The sequence below is a fragment of the Lepidothrix coronata genome, unplaced genomic scaffold (genome assembly GCF_001604755.1).
Source record: "Lepidothrix coronata isolate B3197 unplaced genomic scaffold, Lepidothrix_coronata-1.0 Scaffold125, whole genome shotgun sequence".
Lineage (NCBI taxonomy): Eukaryota > Metazoa > Chordata > Aves > Passeriformes > Pipridae > Lepidothrix > Lepidothrix coronata.
The window spans coordinates 2,416,120-2,437,621 of record NW_016690305.1 but is presented as its reverse complement, the minus strand read 5'-3'; positions in this window follow the sequence as shown (position 1 = coordinate 2,437,621).

Sequence of the window (21,502 nt, the reverse complement as noted above, 5' to 3'; positions counted from 1 at the left end):
CCCTTGATCCAACCCCACTGTATTCCCAGCCCATGGCACTGATGCCACATCCAGTCTCAAACACCTCCAGGGATGGAGAATCCACCACTTCCCTGGGCAACCCATTCCAATGTCTGATCACCCTCTCTGGAAAGAAATTCTTTCTAATATCCAACCTAAACCTCCCCTGGGCACAGCTTAAGACCGAGCCCTCTTGTCATGAAACCACAGCTCCCAAACCCAAATTCTCCTGAGCCTTAACCCCTTGCACTTTGCTGAACTTCCAAGAGGTAAAGAGAATAAATGGCACATCATGGAATCACTGAGGGTGGAAAAGATCTCCAAGATCAACAAGTCCAGCCAGTACCTGATCCCCACCTTGTCCCCCAGCCCAGAGCACTGAGTGCCATGGCCAGTCCTTCCTGGGACACCTCCAGGGATGGGAACTCCAAATCTCCCTGGGCAGCCCCTGCCAAGGCCTGACAGCCCTTTCCAGGAAGAAATTCCTCCTCATGTCCAACCTGACCCTCCCCTGGCACAGCCTGAGGCCGTTCCCTCTCCTCCTGTCCCTTGTTCCCTGGGAGCAGAGCCCGACCCCCCCCGGCTCCCCCCTCCTATCAGGGACTTGCAGAGCCAGAAGGTCCCCCCTGAGCCTCCTTTTCTCCAGGCTGAGCTCCCCTAGCTCCCTCAGCCCCTCCTGCTGCCCCAGCCCCTTCCCAGCTCTGTTCCCTTCCCTGCACACACTCCAGCCCCTCAGTGTCTCTCTTGCCGTGAGGGGCCCAGAGCTGGACACAGAATACAATCAGCTCATCTGAACTCAATTATCAGCGTAAACATGGGATGTACTGAGCACTTTTAGGAGATTCCTCAGAGCAGATCCAGCTTGATCACTCATCTCTCCTGTTTCAAAGGCCAACAGAGACACACCAAATCAATCTGGGGTGCAGCAGAACTTACAGAGCAGCACCCTGGCACCACAGCCAGGTGCTTGGGTTTCCTCTCCCTCCAGTGGCCAACATACAGCAACCTATTTATTTTATTTTCATTAAAACTAATTGATTCTAAGCAGGAAGCCCTTTTTAATTTCCTTTAGCATTCGGAATAATGTGAGCCACCATAAATGAAATGAAAGACACCCCCCAAAACACATTTTCAAATGTGCCCTAAATAGCAAATGACATTGAAATCAGCTGCAGCCAGAACTGTAATTGGAAGCTGCAGAGAGTCCTCTTTCAAGACTCATAATAATTGGCATTTTGCTGAAAAGGTTCATGTAATAGAAGTGTTTGCAAATAAGGGCCAGCTTCTCCAAAACATTCAGCTCACTCTGGTCACTCAAGCAACACAAAGTACCCCAAAACTGGTTTTGGCAGCCAGGTAAACTCCATGGATGGTGACCCTGCAGAGCTACAGGGGTGCAAAGGAGAAGGAACACAGCAGGAAAGGTTCATGGAAGGACAAAATGTATGATATGAGGTCTGGAATGGCTTCTCCATGAAAAAGAGCCCAATGGGTTGGGATTCTTCAGCCTAGAAAAGAGACAGGTGAGGGGAATTGAAAAATCCTGAGTCCACTGGAGGAGTGGGTCAGAATCCCAGAATCCATCAGGTTGGAAAAGACCCCCAGGATCATCGAGTCCAGCCTGTGCCCCATCCCCACCTTGTCCCCCAGCCCAGAGCACTGAGTGCCACATCCAGGCCTTCCTTGGACACCTCTGGGGGTGGGGACTCCACACCTCCCTGGGCAGCCCCTTCCAATGCTTAACAACCTTTTCAGTGAAGAAATTCCTCCTCATGTCCAACCTCAACCTCCCCTGGCACAGCTTGAGGCCGTTTCCTCTTTTCCTGTCCCTTGTTGCCTGGGAGAAGAGGCCAAGCCCCACCTGGCCACAACCTCCCATCAGGTAGAAAATTACCTGTTAATCATCTTGTCCAACCCAAGAACCAGGAGTGGCAGAGGAAAGGAATCAAAGAGATCCACAGCAAATGATATAAAATGCTTCTGAGAAGAAGGGGGTGTGGAAAGTTTACGGGGGGTTCAAGGCAGGGCTGGGCAAGTACTTAGAAGTGAGATCCAGCAAGGATCATTAGACAGATCAGTCCTACCAGACAGAAAATATCCTAAGCTGGAAATAATTAGGGCCCAAGAGAGTACTCAAGGGAAAGTATCATGACTTTGCCTCTTCCTCCTGTTCTCCAGGAAAGCAATTATGGCCACTGGGTCTCTGCAGAGGGTTGTTTTCTTTTTAAAAACTGCCTTTCCTGGGTCCTCCCTGCAGTGCCAGGGGTCACCCTGACCAAGGCAACCCTCAACACTCTCCTGGGGCAGGGGAAAGCTATGCAGAGAGAGGAAAATGCAGAGAGAACTGCTGTCAGGGGACAAGAACTGCAAAACTGTGGGGCAGAGCGAGACAAACACAGATGTAGGTGGTTGTATGGGCTGCTCCTGTGACTCTGATCCTGGTCCTTCCCACTTCAAGTGAGAGGGAGGAGAGGGCTGAACTGCTGGACTTGGGGGGCTGGAGCTGGGATGGTTTTAGGAGAAGAGGAAGGTGAAGTTTAGAGGGAAAAGCAGCATCAAGTAAGGCAGGTGCTCAGGTGGGGGGAGCAATCTGGAGATGCAAACACGAGCCTCTGAAGAGACCTGTAGTGGTGCTTGTGCATCCCAAAAGTTCACCTCCTTCACTGCCACCCAACCACATCACACTCAACCCGAGGAAAGATCCGACCCTCCCTCCAAACGTGGGTTCCCCAGGCCTCACTAAGACAGATGATACCCAACTAAGAATCAATAACCAGGCTGGGAATAAGGCAAGATGTACGATCCAGGGAATGGGGACTGAAAAGGGCAAGGCCAGGGGAGGGCTGATGATTGAAAGAGGGGCTGCAGTGGAGCAGAGGAAATCACACTGCTCAGCTCCTCATGCTTCAGGAAGGGAGGGCTTTGGAAGAAGAGATGTATCCAAAGGAATCCGGATGCCAGTGAAAATGTGTTGGCACTTCCAGAATCCTTCCCAGCGTTACAGGGTTTAGGTGGCAGGAGGGACAGATCCAGACACCAAGAAGGAGGTAGCAAGTTACAGAAACAGGGATGTTTCACCAAGGTAGAGGTTTGTGCTAGTAACAGCTCAAGAAGGGATTGGGAAAAAACCCAATCCACTCATCTCAAAGCTCCTCTCTACCTCTGCTATAACACCACACTGTCATTTCCTTCAGTTCTCATCTCCTTCCAGCCAGCAGCCCTATGCCCAGTCAGGCAACCCTCACACTCAGAAACCCATTCCTTCAGTCTTGTGTCTCCCCCAGGATGTGGAGGGAGGCAATAAACACACCTTTTCCAAGAGCAGCTGCACAGCTTGCACCAAGCACGGGGTGCTCAGAGCAGCGTTACCCCCGAGGAAATTATTAAAAGAATCGGCTAATTTTGTAATTCACACCTGGGCTGCAAATGTGAAACAGCCTGCAATAATCTCTAATGAAATATTACATTGTTTAAAGAGTTCCCAGTGAAATTCGCCCTTAATTGATTTTTGATCTGTGAAAAAACACTGTGGAGAGAGAGAGAAGGTATTAGTCATACTCCTATCACTCCTGCGAGCACTTCCCTCCCTTTGTTTCCTTTGTCCCCAAGGAATCAACGTGACAGTGAAGAAAACAGCCTGGAAGATACTGCAAAACTAATAAATAACACTCGAGTGGGAATCCTGAACAGCACATGCTCTTAAATCATCCTGAAAAAGGTGAAGGAGTCTCCTAGGACAGCTCAAAAATTAGAGAATATGGGTTCGCAGCAAGCACTGTCCTGGGCAAACCCCACGGGCTGAGGGCTTCTCCACCCTTCAGGAACCTCCCCAGCAGGCCCAGGCTGACCACTTGTGCAGATTCATGTTCCACCTCACTCTCAGGAGAGCCTGCAATATGAATGACATGTAGCAATAGCCAAAAATCTTGACAGCAAAAAGCTGACAGAGGATTCATTGCAGCGTGAGCGTCCGGCTCGGGATGCGCCAGGGCAGGAGCAGCTGCTGAGGCCAAGGAAGCAGGTCAGCATTAAATCCCGAGATAACTCACTGAAAAGCTCTTCCAAAACCCAGCAGCAAAGTATCATAAAGCAAATGTAAAATATAGCTGGAAGAGATGAGAGGAAATGCATCTATAAACATCACTGGGGACCAAAATAAACTGCTGAACCAGGCGGCTGTAAAACACCAGCCACTCAATAAGGTTTTAACTAACATTTACAACAGCCACTTCAGACAAACCAAAGCTAAGAGCAGAAAAAGGAAAAAGAAAAAAAAAATAAAATTAAGAAAGTGATGTGCAAAGGTTTTCCCAGGAGCTGCTGCGAGGAGCCACAGCACAGACTGGCCGAGAGAACCAGCACAGTAACACCTTCCACAGCAAACAGGCTGTGAGGGCTGTGACAGCAGGCTGAAAAACCTGGGAGGCTGCCAAGCGAAGTGGAAATCCCTGGACATGCTGAACATCATCAACAATAAAACCTCTGATAAAATAAAGAGGATATTTATGAAGGAATTAAGGGGAGAAGAAGAGCCCTCCCAGTTGCCATGCTCAGATCAGCTGCTGCTCAATAACGTGTTTCTGTGTCTGAACCTGGGATAACAGACAGTGCATTGCCTTCATTTCATAGCACTAATAAAAGTTTTATAACACAACCTGGCACAGGTTGCCCAGAGAAGCTGTGGCTGCCTCATCCCTGGAAGTGTCCAAGGCCAGGTTGGACAGGGCTTGGAGCAACCTGGGCTAGTGGGAGGTGTCCCTGCCCATGGCAGGGGGTGGCACTGGATGGGCTTTAAGGTCCTTTCCAACCTAAACCATTCTATGATTTTATTATTATGATTCTATGGTTCTTATGGGAACAATCAGATCAATTTTGCATTCTGTAAAGCATGTGTTGGTTTATACCCCCAGCAAGGGGTTGTGCTTTTCAGCTGCTGCTGGAGAACTTCCCTTATCATTCAATCAATATCTCTGTAAGATCCAGTGAAATGGGGGAATCGGCCAGATGGGATTTGAATGGAGTGGTTCACCTGTGACTGTGAGTTTTATCCTTGAGCAGGACTCAACTGGGACCAGGCTCTGCTCTCCAGGAGTGGACAGGCAGAAGCACCAACGGGAGGCTCTGTGTGGAACTTGTCCATCTGAAGGGCTTTTCTTGTCTGTACCTGTCAGAGGAACTTCCTCCAGCATCTCTCCCTGGGCTGCCTTGTCTAGACTATCATGCTGAGCATCTGGGACATTTCATAACCTCCTTAAGAATTGTCACCTTCAGTTCTGTGTTACAGAGTGACCTGAAAGACTGTCCAAGAAAAACATGAGCTTGACTTTTCAAATACACAAATTCCTCCAGCTCAGCCGTTCCTAGGCTGGTCCAAACCCATGCCACAGTTTCTCACATCTGCCAGGAGCTGCTGTGTGTGAACTGTATTTCTTTCACCACAGGTTTTTTTGGGTATAATCACGCACAGTTACTTTTTAAAAATTCAATGGGAGCAAAATAATTTCACACTTTGCCTTCTGGGAAAAAAATAAGCAAAAAACCAGCTGCATGCAATAGGTATCAGTGATATGCCTGGAAGATGAGAGGGGCCAAGGCAGTCCATCCAGAAACCTCCTGCTTGCTCTTTTGGAGCTGGTCACATCTGCAGATCTTAAAAAGCACCTTGCCTTGGCTCACAACACAGAAGCTGATGCACAAGGACCTAAACTGATCTGGGCAACAACATCCAGTGGCAAGGACACAACTGGGAGCCAGGACTCCCATGTCTATCCACTCTCCCTGGAGGTGGAGGTGCTTGTTTTGTTGTTTAAGGTACAACTTCGTGCACTTCTTACCTGCTTCCTTTGAATCTAATGATCTATGCTCTCGGTTTGATTTTTCTGCCTTCGAAGTCTGCTCCTTGCTAATTCACATTCATCCATCTCGTTTTCCTTGTTCCCTGCACACTGACATTTTTTCTGACTGCGACGTGTTCAGCTACATCATCCCAGGCATTTTATTTGTGTGGTTCTGCTCTAACAGCCACCGTGGCTGCTTCAAATTATGCCTTGCTTTCAGTTTTGCTCGAGTGTAAAAACGTCGTGTAAAAATGAACTGCCCTCTGATGAAGGCTTTCAGACTTCCCATCTGAGGAACAGCATGCAGCTCTATAATTTTTTTTTTTCCTGGGAGCAATGGGAGAAGGATCAATCCAGCTTTTGTTTTACAGATTGCTGCAATAGGTGGCTTCCCTGTAGGAAGTGCTGCAGCACTATATTATGCTTATGTAAAGGGTAATCACTGGGGACTTGGAGAACTCCACTTTTAGGAAGTGCCTGACGAGTGAGAACAGCAGGTGTGGAGGAAGAAGAAAGCTTAAATGCTTTCTGTCCTGACTTTCTCTTCTTTTATGTTTGGAGACTGAACTCGGTGTCAGAAGCAAGTCGGCTCCTGCAGGTACATGAAAGTGGAAAGGTGTGAATGTGGCAAGACAGAAAACCCAAACAAACAGTTTGGGCTGAAGCCCAGCCCCGGTCCCTGAGCAGGTGGCAGTGGAAGGGGGTGTTCCCAGCAACAGGAGGCTCTTTAGCTCACTGTGGGAAAAGTGGGAAACTACAAGAGGGGCTGGATAAAGGAGAGAACAAAGCGGCAGCAAAAACGCTGCTGAAGTGTGGGGGGGAAAGGCTGCAAAGGCAACACAGCCCGTCACACCAGCTGAGGAAAACACACTGAAACCCTGGATAGGCTCCACAAAGCCATTTCTGACCCACCTGAACCTCAAATGCTAAAGGTGTCTCTCTCTGCCCCTGCAGACCTGATGTTAAATGCACCTTCGTGCTGCTGAACAGCACAATGAGCCACCGCAGGGAACAAACCTGCAAAGAGGGACCCTTTGCTTTGTGTGTTACAGGCACAAAAGGTGCAAAAGTCCAAAGGGGAGACCCAGAAAACGCCCCCAAGATGCAGGATCTGCTCAAGTCTGAGCTGCGGGGGCCTGCAGTGGGCAAAGGGAAGCACTCGAGGGTCCTGTGTGACAGCAAAGACATGATCCCATCCAGAGGGAGAAATGAGAGGCAGGAACTGCTCCAAACCATGCCATGAGCAGCTGTCTGCACTGAAGGGGAAAATACAATTTGCCTGGTTTACTCCTCATCTAGAAGGTCTCCCTCCTCTTGTCCTGAGCCTTTGGGCGTCTCAGAGGCTGAGTCAGAGTTGCCAGGGGGGCTTTCCCAGTTTTGGGGGTCACGTCTGTCTGGGTCACATCCATTCCTTCCCCTGGTGCGTGTCCAGCTCTGTGAAGTCCAACTCCTGGGTGGTCTTTGAGAACAACTGGAATAAACACAATGGAGTAAAAAGCAGCAGGAAATTCCCTGAGTGGAGACTCGTGTGAAATAACTGAGGAAGGAGAAAACCCCTGTGCACTACCCTCAACACTGAGAGCTTTGCTAAAAGCAGCCTAACAAAGGGGCAAGAAGCTGCTGGGCCAACACAGCAGTGCACGTGTGCTCCGAGCACGGATCAGGACAGCCCAAGGATATGATTTGCATCCCTCTCCAGGCTGAGCTTTATGAAAGGAGCAGCTCACAAACAAGCAGGCAGAGGGCTGGTGACGCATAACAGCAGTGAATGTGCTGGACAGCAAAGACCTCCCCGATGCTCTGCGAGGGAGGAAACAAAGCTGAGACAAAATAGAGCCAAATTAAAATGACTCTGCCAGTCACAACAGCACAAAGACAATACGAGTTCTGAGCTGAAAGCCAAGGGAAAGTGCAGACTGAAATACTAAGTGGCACAGTCAGCACAGAAGATGGTATGTGAGCCTAAAATACAACTTCATCCATGAGGCTGTGGTGCAGAAGCTGCAGGAGATGAATATACAGCACACACACAACGAGAAATGGAGAGAGGGAGTGACCTCCACAATCCCCACATCACCTCTGCAAGAGAAAACATCCAACAGGGTTTGAAGGAATGGGATGGCTCTCAAGCACACAGCAACCAGGACTGGGGGAGAGGAGAGGGATGCAGCAATGTATTCCACCAGCAATATATCCTGGGAATGCACTGCATAAGAAGAAAAGCATTCTGAGAGCAATAGACATTTCTGAGGCAGAAATGTCCCCATCACAGGGGAAAGTGCAAGGCAGAGGAGCCTTACAATAAAATCAAACATTTACATGCCACTGAGGGAATTCCCTCCTTCAGAGAGGGCACATCCAAATACAAGCGACTGAGGAGACACTAATTCCCTTGGCAAAAGCAAAAGGAAGCAGCAAACTCTAGCTCTGGCAGCAGGACACACACAAAACACACCCTTTGGAGCCAGGGAAGTGGCAGCCTTACCGTAATCTCGATGCTGGCTCTCAGTGGTGCAGGAATGGGAACGTTCCCTGGGATCCAGGCTGCGGGGAAAGGTCTCCAGTGCCACCAGCCAGCTCCACAAACAAGCAGGTAGGATCTTCTCTGAAGCTGCTAAGCTGTGTTTGAACTCCCCCAACATGGTTTTAGGTCTGGAATACAAGGACTAACCCCTCTTTGGCCACTGGAAACAGCCAGGAGGGGAGAGGTAACACAGAGACGAGGCAGAGAAGGGATCACACACAAGTGATTTCCCATCTTCAGGTTCCAACCCCATCCCACGAAGTGAAAGCAGCACAGCTGATATCCACAGATCCTAGAGAGACTCAGAGATTATCAGGGCTTGGAAATGATCTCATAAAACATCTTCCTAGTCCTGCTGTGCCCCAACGGCAGCACCTGGACAAACACACGTTACAGCTGCGCTAAGACAACACAGCTGCTCTGCAGCTTTCTCTGAGATGCCACGATGGGAAGGAAGGTGAAATCAAACCACAGGATGGCAGGGAATGGGGGCCTAAGCCATCCCATCTACAAAAGGAACAGCTGATACCTGAGGCACAACAATCCCTGGAACAGGTCTGTCTTGCTGGAGAGCCCGCTCACAAAAACAGACGCAATGTATATTCAAAGTCAGAAAGGCTTTGAGAAGAAAGCCTCAAATCACTGCTGAGTGGGTTTTTTTAAAGCCACAGTTTGCAGTCCAAAATACCTCCTGTGCCTCCCACTGAATGTGAAATCCAGGAGCTTTGCCATGTGCTGCTGAAGGGAGGGTTGTTTTCAGGGATGGTTCCCTCCCAGAGCGTCCTCCCAGCAGCAGCTGAGGTGCTGGGATATCACCCCAAAATAAACACAGAAAACTGCTCAAAGGCATAAAAACCATCAAAACAAGTCAGACACTTGGCCAACTTCAAAGCCAGGCTTGGAAAGCCTCCAAGAGCTGTCCAAGACCAAGCTCTCCTCTGCAGGAGCTGCCATCCCTCACCCCAGCAGGATGGGAGACCCCAGTGCCAGTGCCACCCTGCCCTCCCTGCTGCTGGGAAAGGCTGAGCAGGAGCTCAGTGCTGGCAATGCAGGCACAGCACCGGGGATAGGACACAAAGGGGCTCTTGGATTAGGTCAGGGTGTCTTGGAGGAGCTGAGAAGCCATAAAGCTGTGGGAGATAGTGCAGGAGGCTGATCTTCTACCTGCAGTATTCCCAAGAGCTGCCTTCCTGCAGGTTAAGCTGGACAGGAGTAGGGATGCCAGAGGTCTGGCAAGTACCAAACACATGCAGAAATGCTGGTGAGGCAGCAGAGAGAGACATACATGAAATACATGCTGTCCTTCAGAGACCTTACAGCAAAGTTGGAAGGAGCCTGACATGGAGAACAACTTCTCGTTTACCTTTGCTTTCCAGCCTCCTGGAGAACCATCTCAGGGCTGCAGGAGGCACTACAGGGAACACAGCAAAGCCAAGGACAGTGGCTTGATCCCACCACACAGGTTGTGTTCATTCTCTGTGCTTTTGTACCATTTTCCTGGGAAAGGAAATGGAGCCAGGTCGTCAAGCACGAGCCACTGCAACAGCGAGAGCAGGCCCAGCAACTCAAAGAGCTGGGAATTGGCTCCAGAAAAGCTGCAGGAAAAGAACAGGGGAGCAAGACACTGTCACAGGGACAAACAACCCTCTTGGACAATGCCAGATGTCTACATCCAGCATCTCCCATTCCCCTGTGACTCCAGAGAGCTGTGGTGGGAAGAAAAACAAGATGTAAAGGGAAAAAGGCCTTAAACTTAACAGAGGAGAGATTTAGATGGGATATGAGGAAGAAATTGTACCCTATGAGGGTGGGGAGGCCCTGGCACAGGTTGTCCACAGAAGCTGTGGCTGCCCCATCCCTGGAAGTGTCCAAGGCCAGGTTGGACGGGGCTTGGAGCAACCTGGGCTAGTGGAAGGTGTCCCTGCCCATGGCAGGGGGTGGAACAAGATGGACTTTAAAGTCCCTTTCAACCCAAACCACTCTGTGATTCTGCGATAAAGACAATACATAAATGAACTAAAATAAGCATCCTAAGAGTCCCAGAATTACAGTCTGCCTGATCCTAGGCCAAACAACCCTTTTCCTTGGGAACAGCCACCCATGGGAAGCAAGCTTAGATTGAACACAGAAACCCCCACTCCTTAACACCACCAACTATTTTACGTACCTGTTTAGCCACGTAATTCAACATTTCAAACCCTGAGTTTCCATGGCTAGGACAGTGGTGGGGATGATTATTCCCCTTTGGCAGGTGCTGGCAGTGTCCTCACTGAAGCCAGAGGCACATGGAGGCAACTGGAGAGATGCTGGAGTGGTTATTGATTTGCTGCATGACCTTGGCTAAGTCATTTAACCTCAGTTTCCTCATCTGTATATTGGGAATTATGGGACTTGCAGAGTGCCACAAATTCATCCGAGGGAACTACTTAAGAGCCCTATTATGACTTAATGGGATTTCCCACTTCAGAATGACTCCTGTGAGGATTGAGGCAGCAGGACTGGGATGTTCACAGCCTGACTCCTATTGGAAGTGCAGAGCTTTTTTTTTTTTTTTTAATATGGTTTTCCCCTCTCAAACACCCATGTAAATCTTACAGCTCAGGAGCACACAGCCTAAAAGCGTGTTCAGCCTTGACACTCTTTACAAACAGTTGTTTAAATGACTTTGGCCTCATCAGCCATCCACACTAACAAGCCCCTCTCCTTGACTGATCCATGCAGGATCAAACACACGGAGTTTCAGCCCATAAGATGCTCAGCTGGGTACTTGTGGTGTGAAGTCTTCTCAAAATAAGCTGCAAACTGTCACATAATGGCTCCCTGGAAGAAGTGAAAATCCAGAGGATCAACTTAAAAGCTGAAGGTACTAAGAGTGCCCTGGTTCTCTGTGGAAGGCCAGGTCCAAGGTCTGGTTTCTCCCGTGGTGCAAGTAAGTGCAATCCCACCATCCACAGCAAGGCTTAAATCCCTTCCTAACCCCCACAGAGCCCAGCCTATCTCCAAGGTACATTACAAGCCACTGCCCAACATAAAACAGGCAGTGATGTTTCCTAAGAACAACCAGAGTTCCATTGGCAAAGCAGCTCCAGACACCTGGAGGACGGTGCAGGCCAAGTGTTCGGAAGCTTAACACAAAATTCTCCTCTGCAGTGAATTCTTTCCCAGGGAAGGTAAAATAAAAATACCCAGTGTTTGTGCCTCAGTCCAACCAGCACTTTATAATCACACTCACAGACCCACACACTCAGCCATGGCACTTGGAGACCACAGGGCTAAATCCAAAGATCTTTCCTATTCTGACGGGCTCTTCCATGAGGAATGAAACACTTTTACAAGACTGAGGAATATCTACTTGTGCCCTGTCACGCTCCCTTGCTCCTTCCTCACCCTTCCCCTCATCACCCACACAGTCACTTGGTATTTATTCTGCTCTGTTTTATTTGGATTTCCTCTAAGCAGCCTCATTAATCTTCCCTGCAGATGCACAGCTCTGACAGCTGGGTCTTGACACCTCCAGTGCCACTGAAGGACATTCTCATACTCTTCTCTTCTTTTTCCCCTGCTCCTTTCTCCTTTTAAAGAAACCCTTCATACCTCAGCAGCCACAGGGGTTTTGATTAGAAGGTCATGTGAACTGGAGACAAGGGGGCTGTGGGGGAGGAAGGCAAGGGAAGAGGATGCAACTCCCACAAGGAACTCCCAAAGTCCCACTGAAAAGGTCAGCGTGCTTTTGAGTCCTCTGCACTGCTCCCCAACACAAAAACAGATACTCAGCCCAGTGCAGAGATACTTGATAAAGAGACTAATGAAGTGGAAAGAGTGTTGTAGGGAAAGAATAGTCCTCTCTCATCTCGACATCCCATGATGCTCCATCTAGTTGCTATGGAGACTTAAAAAGAGAAGGGGTTTTGTTGTCTTGAAGGGCCTTCTCCCATCCCAGTAACCTTGACCTTTTCCAGGTTGGTGTGTTTGTGTGTGCATGTGTATGTGTTTATAAAAAAAAGAGATAAGGAATTCCATTTCTTCTTATCTGGTCATGGCTCACTGGCTGGCACTGATGCATGTGGGGGGCCGTCAGCCTGTGTCAGCCTGGAGACTTGGAGAGGATAAGAGCAAGAAAATACAGAGGGGAGCAGTTAATTAAGGCTGATATTGCAGAGGACATTGTTTGCTGGATAATGAATTCCGTGCGCTTCAGACACACAAGTGCAATTAAAGGTGTGAGAGATGAAGGGCAGGAGAGGAGCAGTGGGTCGTCTATTACTGTACAAAATGGCCCCTCTGGTCCTCCAAAACTGGGGCTTCACACAAAAAAACCCCACCATGGAACACAAGCAGAGATTATTTCTTCTAAACGAGGCAGATGAGTGGCTGCAGGTTCCCCCGGGTGAGGAAGGGCTCCCAGGAGCTCACAGCCATTAGAGGGATGGCAGAAGCATTTGACAGGTTGAAAGGAGGCTGATCCTCCAAGCAGGATGGATATGGGGTTAGGCAGACAGGCCAATGCACAGTTAAGCTGCTCACCAAAAGTCTGTGTTCATTCCCCTCCCATCACCTGGAGCAGGTCTTTAGTTCCCGTCTTCTGCCAGCCCTCACAAAGATGCTCAGAGACAGGGTTGGCACCAGGAGCCCACTATTTTCATCCTCCACGGTCCCTCCCAGCACCCAGCCCTCATCTACATCTCACAGAGACACCCTCCACCCTCCCCATCTCCTTCCCAAGGGAGAGAGGGACACTTGGCACCAAACTTTCTGCTCCAGCTTGGGTCCCCTCCCGGCTCAGAGGCACCACAGCACCACAGACCCTTCTGCTTGCTCTCCATCTCAGGCCATGAGCTTCTGTGTCCCACCTCGTCACGGGACAAACAAGTGAGGAAAAACGATGGAAAATCATGTTATTTTGTAGGATAGAAGTCACAGAGCTTGGCCTGGAGAATGTTGATATCAAGAGTGGAATGAAGACATGAGGTGTTCCTGCCACATCCTCTACAGCAAGAGCAAACCAGGCAACAGAGTCCAGCCAAGAGCACAACCCCCTCTGGGAGTAAGACCTGGATTTGGATGGAGTGCTGCACAACCCCATCTTTAACTAGTGAGGGTTATTCATGTTAGATAAAGAATCCAACATGGTTTGGCACCTGGATTGCTCGAGCTGTGGGTTAATGAGAACCTGCTGCCCAGGATGTCTTTGGACTCCTCTCAATTACCAGCAGCAGAAGCGTCCCAGGCTCAGATTTCTAAGTGCTTTAGGGATTGAGCTTCTCTGTCCCTAGGGAGATCATGGATAAGGTTTATGGTCACCACTAACCCTCTGTCTGTGCACTCCCTAAATTAACCCAGCACTGACCCAGGCAAGATAAGGAATTAATCTCAATGAACTCCCTGATCAGTGACCTTGGCTGCTCTCCACCCTCCAAGCCTGGCTAAGTTTTCTCAGATCCTGACTGACTTGAAGCAACTCTACTCCACTTGCTGGTCCTGACAGCTTTCCATATCATCCTCTCCAAGGGAGAAGAGAGTACAGAAAGAAAAAAAAAATCATAAAAATTTTATTGGAAAATATTTCTCTTTTAGCTGAGACTGCTGTTGATACGATCACCTTTTCATTTTCTGTGTGCCTGTGTATGTGCCTCTCCCCTAAACCCATCTCTCAAGCTTATGATCTGAACTTGTTTGTCCATTCCCAGCCTGCCAAACCATTTTCAATAATAGGATCCATCTCCTCCTGCTCAAGGCTGCATTGTCTTCATATCCTTGGAGATCAGATGTCTGTTCTCCCTTTTATCACTTGAGCTGCACGTGTTTTGATTGTAAACACCCTGATAACACCCCTGTTAGCCCCTCACAAGTGAAATAATAAAGGATAGATAACATTTCTAGACGTGATACTTATACTGTCATCCTACACTGAGATAACAAGAAGCAGACAGCCCGTGAGTCTGTCTTACCCCGATAAAGATCTTGTCACCATAGATACAAAAGAGATAAACTTTCTAAAATAATATCCTTCTTCATGTCACTTTGCTGAAGTTGGAGAAGTGCAATTCCTCTCCCTCCTCCCACCAAGTGTATTTGCAGCTCCTCCCAGCCCCAGTCAGACAAGCCCTTGGCACCTTACAAGACAGGAGTTTACATTTCTCACCCAGGTGAGAGCAGCTGACAGATCTCATCTCACAGGGCCACGTTCTGGGAGCAACCAGCCAGAAAACATCCCCGATTGCCAGCACATTGCCTGGAAGATTGGAGAACACACCTGACACTGCTTGGAGAAGAGTGATACCCATCACAGCCCAAACAAGCACCAGTTATCCCTACACACAGACCTGCTGCACCTCCCTGCTCCCAAAGAATCCCGCAGCATCCGTGTGGTCCAGGGAAGCAGCAGGAGCAGGATGCTGCTCCCTGCAGCAAGTGCCAGCGTTCCAAGCTTGCCTTTCTCCACGAGAACTACAAGAGCTGCTTGACATTTCCGTGTTGAGGCATTTCAGACGTGAAAAAGGGGTTTGCAATCCAAATGAACACGTGTGCAGAAAAACCTCTGATCGGGCTGCAAGGCTTGGAAAGTGGGAATTGAGCGTTTCTCTAATAAAGCAAACTAAAGCACAATAAAATTCTATCAGTTAGTCAAGAAATACATCTGGCAATCCAAAACTGCTGTTACCCTGGGGAGCTGCTTTTATTGTTTGTTTGGTTGGTTCTTAAGAAAGTACTTTTAAAAGCCTCATAAAGCAATTTGAAGGACAAAAATATCCAAAGGAAACGTTACTAAATTGACATTTTCTCTTAAAAACAAAGTGAAGTACCTGTTGGTATCTACCACATTTAGCTGTCTCACTGAAGTGGCAGCAGGCAACACCAAAGCAGCTGATGTTTAGTGGTGACTGGTCTCCCCATTGCAGAAAATACCAGAATTTATTCTCCTCGTGGTGAGTATTGACCCTGGCTTTGCTTCACTGAATATTTACCTCTTGGGTCAATAAATCATCATGTTCATCTCAATAGAAGTCAGTATCTGCTTATTATTATATTAACCTTTACAAGGCAGATAACAGTCCTCTTTTCCCTCTAATAAGATATTGCACAAATTGAATAACAAGAAAGATTTCTTTGTGATTGTACTTTTTTTTTTTTTTGCTACCAGCATTTTTGCTCAATTTGAGGCGTGTGAAACAACACTCAATTAATACACCACATGGAGCTGCCTTTCTCCTACAACCTGCTTTCAGAGCACACACTGAGCCCTAGGAAAAGCCCTGGGATATCTGGGAGATACACATTCCTGAAGCCCATCCTCTGGCCAACAATATTTTACAAAAAAAAAGCTGCATCATTTGGTTCTTGTGGTCACCTGCACGTGGTCAGGATTTCACCCCGGCCAGGTGTCGGCACGAGGCTTCACAAAGCCCCCAGCACAAAGACAGGGAAGCTCAGCCAAAATTTGGGAAGCAAAGACATGTGAATTTGTGAGGAAGGACAGATGGAAGGCATGAGGATGAAGGCAGAAGGAAGGGAGCCTGGCACACAGGAAAAAAAAAGAGTGAATTATGGAGAGGAAAGGCCAAGTGCTGAAGCCGAGCCCAGCCCTCCATCCCCAACAGGCAGGGAGGGCACAGAGGAGATACCTGGTGAGGCAGAGCCTGCTCCCCTCCTGTCACCAGCCTTTGGGGATCACAGACAGCGTGGCACTTCTTCAAAAGTGCACAAGACAGCCTTGACATCCTGGCAAATTCATCCCTTCAATAAAAAGCAGTGACTTGCAAGGCTGGGTGTGAGATATGGCGACACATATGGCTGGCACGTTGTCCCACATATTGCCTGAACTGCCACTGTCACCCTGCACAGCTCCCAGATACGGCTCCTCAGCTATTAAAGGCACAATAGAAAATGTAATTTGCCTTTATATCTCAAGCTCAAAAGCTCCTTTAAAAATGATATATGCACTTCTTCCCTGAAATCTGGATTTTAACTGTGCTTGCTTCACGTGAAAGTGCTGCCCACAGGTGCCAGCCAGACTTTCTACGGAGGGGAAACCGATAAAACTTATGATAAAACATTTATCATGTGTTTCATTAGACTAGACTGGAATGGAAGGAAATATGTGCCATTAATCTGTTATTCTGTGCTTATGTGTCCAGTGAGGGGTGGTTGGCCTTGGGTACCTGCTGGGAGTGACACTGGAGAGAGCGGAAGAGGAGGGGGAAAGCTTGAGCATCGTGAAAAACACTCAGCTAGAGGACGTTGGGCCAGAGGGCAGAGGAGAGAAGAAACAGTACAAAGTCATACCCATAATCCGTGTAAAACACCACTGGAGTCTGCTGATGGATCCAAATATGGTCCCAAACATCCCTCTGTTTATAAACACTCGCTTCCAAAAGCTTCTGAGCTGCTGAACAAAAACAAACACCAGCCATGATATGAGATAAACAGGAAAGGAGCCAGAGTAAACACTGCAGTGGGAACAAAGCCTGGGATAGCAAATACAGAGCCCCAGGGGACAGAAGCCACTGAAAACACAAGGAAAGGATGCTCCCAGGAGTGGAACCAACACCTATGGACAGGCAAAGCAGGACGAGCTCCACCAGGTTTTCCAGCAGCACGGAGAACCAGGATCAGCACTGCAGCAACCTCCTGGAAAGACTCGGGGCTTTTCCCCTTCAAACCCCCACAGAACTGCAGTGCCAGGCACCTGAGGAAGTGGCTGGTGCCCACCATGAAATCCAGGTTGATCCAGGCAGGTGCTGAAATCCAGGTTCCTCCTCTCCATGCCGGGAAAAAGCCTGGCTTTGGAGACATCCCACTTCACCCAAGGAACCAGACTTCTGCACCTGGGAAAAACCTCCCAGACTAAAATGTGTCTGGCTCCCTTCCCCAAGGAAAGGACTATGGCCTGCTCAGCCAACCTGGGAACAATGTGTATCACCCACAGAGTGGAGACAGTCAAACACCATGAGAAACCAGAGTTGGGGACAAGCTGCCACTACGTTGTGCCAGCCCAGGCTTGCTCTGTGGAAAGATGCTGCCAGACATGCTGAGGGACAGGGGGAATTCCCACACAGGGGGTGGCATCACCTCACCAGCTCCCAGCCTTTGGAATGCACCCATCTTACCTCCAAAATCCAGAGCTCAGAGGACGAAGGACAGCTGTGCTCAAGGACATGTTTCATGATGATGAGGAGGAACCCAATCTCACATCCCAGGGACAGGAGGCTTCCCTCTGCAGCGGGAAGGAACTGGCAGGGCAGCCCCTGCTCTGTGGCACACACACTGCACGGGATGATGGGCTCACGTCCAGCCCAAAAACTTTGGGCTTTTTCTGCCTTGTTTTTTGTGTGATGGAATTGCAGGGCTTCCTGCTGTGCTCTGAGAAGGGCAGGAACAATAACCTTTGCAATTAGCACTTGGCAGAACAAGCTCCTGTCCACAATAAATTAACGGAACCAATTAGGCAGGAGGGAAAAATAAGCAGATGCCATAAGGCAAATCCTGGCTCTGCCAGTGTATGAGCAGAGGCCGTTCTGGAGCACTGGGACATCCTGCTGGGTCCAAGGAGGGACAGGCAAAGGCTTCCTCCCAGTGCCCAAGCCTTGTCCCAGTCAAGGGAGGGGAGGAAAGCCAACACAGGCTCCCTTTTAAAACCTGTCCTGTGGAATTTATTGCCCTACTCTCACCTCACTCATGGCAACCACAGACCCTGAGGGGCCTGTCCAGGTATGGGATGGACACAGACCAGGTCCCTCAGGGAATGAGGATCTCAGCTGGGATGTGATGGGTGGATGTGTTACAACCTTTTCTTGTAGCTCTGTTTGCCCAAACCCCTTCAATTCCTCCCCGTTGCACCTTGTGTCTGTAGGACACAGAGGTTCTCCACCTCCCAGCTCCCCCAGACAGCCCATCCCTGTCAGGAGGACATCGAGGGGCAGGGCTGCCTGTCCCTGTCAAGCCTCTCTTTGCTGCTTCTGGCCAGGGAGGAGCAGGTTTACCTGACCAAGACACAGAGCTGTTGTCAGGGCCACTCACTGAGAGCAGAGTGGGCACCAGGATGGGCACACGTGCCATAAAAGCTTCCTCAGCAGGTTCCACAACAACAAACAGGGCCTGAAGTAACAAGAACACTGATTTTTCAGCCCCTGCCTAGTCAACATGCTCTGGCTTTCCATCTAACTGAGATACAAAGCTGTATTTCAGCTTCAGAAAGATACTGGATCCAGCATCCCAGGAAAGATCACTCTGATGCCCCCTTCAAATCAGCCTGGACATGAGAAAAGGTGTGTGCTTCAGAAAGGCAGGAAAGCCCCATAAACCAGGCAAAGTGATAAACAGCAGAGTGTCAAGATGGGGAGATGTGCCCGGTGGGGTTCAGCAGAGATCACTCATACCCATCTCTTGTCACCTCTTCATTAATGTCCTGGAAAAAGGAGTAAAGAGCAAAGAACAGAATTGGCAGCCCAGGCTATAATTAGGAGGTGTTGTCATCCTGGTGAAGGACAGGGACATAAAACAAATGGGGAGACAGGTCACAGATCAGGGGAGAAAATAAAGAACAGCAAGAAAAATGTCTGTCCACACAGATTTACAGAGGGGAGCAAAAGCATTCCAGCAACCAGAAATTCTGCTCTGCAAGGGGTTCTGGTATTTCAGATTTGTAGGTGCTGTGAGTGCCTGTGGTTCCAAGAGCCAGACAATTATTAACTGTTTGCTGGGGGGAGATTCTGTCTGGAAAGGAACCTCTCAAGAAGTCAGAAGCTCATGAATATTTCAGACAGCAAAAACATGAAGATCTGCCCCCATGGACATCTCCACAGTCACCCCGTGGGAATCCAGTCCCATCCCTCACGATCCAAAAAGCCTAAGGATGGGGGCTGGGCTTATTTCATAGCCTCAGAGTACATCCAACATTTACCTCCCAGGCTTTTCTTTTTCCTTTCTCCTCAGAATCCCTTTTTCCTTCAGCAGGAGTTACATAAACACTCAAGTCCCGGAATCAGAGCTGTAAGGAAACATGAATACTCATAAGAGCCTCCAGCATCCCTCTCCAGTCAGCAGCACAGGAACCTCAAAGGAGCCAAGCAATGTATTCATGCACCCAGAAAAACTCAGAAATTCTTTAAGGAGACTCCATGTAAAACACAAACCTGCAGAAGCAGGTCCATGAGGAGCTGGTTGGAAGGGCTGTTTTTAAAGGCACACTTCAGCTGTAAGACCCAGAGGTGCACTGGGAGTTCATTCAGGTATCTCCTGCAATTCACCTGGTGTGGACACGAGAGAGAACAAGATTTAAGGAAGACAGATGCACCCAAACAGCCAACAGGAGCAGGAGGGCTGAATAAATCCACAGCTCTGGTGTTTTAGTGTGTACATACATATGGATTTATTTCCTTTTAAGTACATCCACAACGTTAAGATGGATATGGAGGTGCTCAGAAATCTTTGAAGATGACGTGATGAGGACTCAGTGTGAAAGATCACCCTCCTCAGAATTTTTACTCCTTCTTCCAGGTGCATTAGAGAGCCATCACACTGGACTACAAATGAATCCCCGGCAGCACTGGCCTTCTCCCAAGCCTTAAATTGTTTATAGCCCATTCGATCTCCACTTACAGCCTTGGATCTGCTCATCAAATTGCATCTTCTTTCTGTAGTTGGACTTTTTTTTCCCCTCTTAAACACCATCTTATCTAATCTGCACCATTTACATTTTGTGAAGCCTATACATGGTCCAGGAACCCAGTCAATCAGATTTAATACAGCAAAGAGCTTTCTCTGAAGCATTTTTATATTTAAGTGCACGTACGTGTGCTCAAAGCAGGGATTTGGGAAAATTCTTCATGATCGTGTTTTCTTCTCAAGATTTAGGGAAAAACGTGATGCTGAACTGTGGCTGAAGTGGAGTTTCTGTGTTTATGCTCCGTGTTTTCCTCTCCACTTCCCAACCCATGGAGTGGAGATGCTGCTGTGAACTTTCTCTGCACTGAGGTCGAAGATTACCTGGGATAGGTGTGGTTTGTGTGATGGCACAAGGACAGCTCTGGGGATGTAGAGGGAGCACAGATCTTTGGAACAGAGTGTAAGACACAACAGTGGCACGGTGAGAAACCCAGGAGGGCTCTGCACATCCCCAGGGCCTGAACAGCTGGTGCAGAGTGATGGGAGGGGTACCAGAGTGATGGCAAGAGGCTTGATGGACCCCCATTGCTGCTCCTCCCTTCTCAGCTGCCTTCTGCTGCCTCAGCCACTGCAGGTTCCCAAGAGGCCTTTAGGTCACTTCCAGGCTGCTGCAACTCCCTGTTTCCTGATTCATAAACACTTTTCTCCTCCTAGTGCTTATTCATGCATCAGAGAACATTCCTTTTCCCCTCTGTGCAATTACTGAGCACAAACATTGGCTTTTAATTGCAAGATTAAAGTTCCCATTAAAAAAAAAGAAATTCCTAGAGACTTAATAACCAAAGATTTTAGGAGGGGACCGTGTTCCTACTTGCAAAGACCTGCCACACAGACCCTTTTATCTTGGCATATCAAACTGGACACGCATTTACTGTTGTTCTCCAGAGAGTCCTTCCTCCAAGCCTGCAATTTCTGTTTCAATTTGATCTCTACTTTCCCTGGATCGTAGCCACTGCTGCAGAGATGCAGATGAAGTGTGCACGTTGTAAAACGTGCCCACTTGTAAAACCTGTTGGGGAGCAAATGTGTCACCTCAGCTTCTTCTGCCACTTCCCATCTATGGGAGACATCAGCCATGAGAGGATTCAGAGGTGTTTTGCCCAATACTCACACAGAATCCTTTGAGAAATCCACCCAAATCTGTATCAAAAAGCAGATTTCTGCTGTTTAGACATGGCATGACTAGACCAGGGCCATCTTTTGTCCTAGACCTCATCCTGCAGGGTTTGAATTAGGAGCAGTGGCTCCTAAGCTGCCACCTGCCCTGAGTCTCTGAGTAGCAGCAAATTAGAGTCAGGATGAGGCCAGAACAAAGATCTGGATCTGTTTGGTGCTATTTTTCCTGTACCAACAAACAAAATAAAAAGGGGGAAACACCCACATCTATGACTTACCCACAGACTCATTCACTCCTCCAGCAATACTGCTGAAATAATGGCATCCCAAAGACATCCCAACCCCACTGCTAAAACAGTGA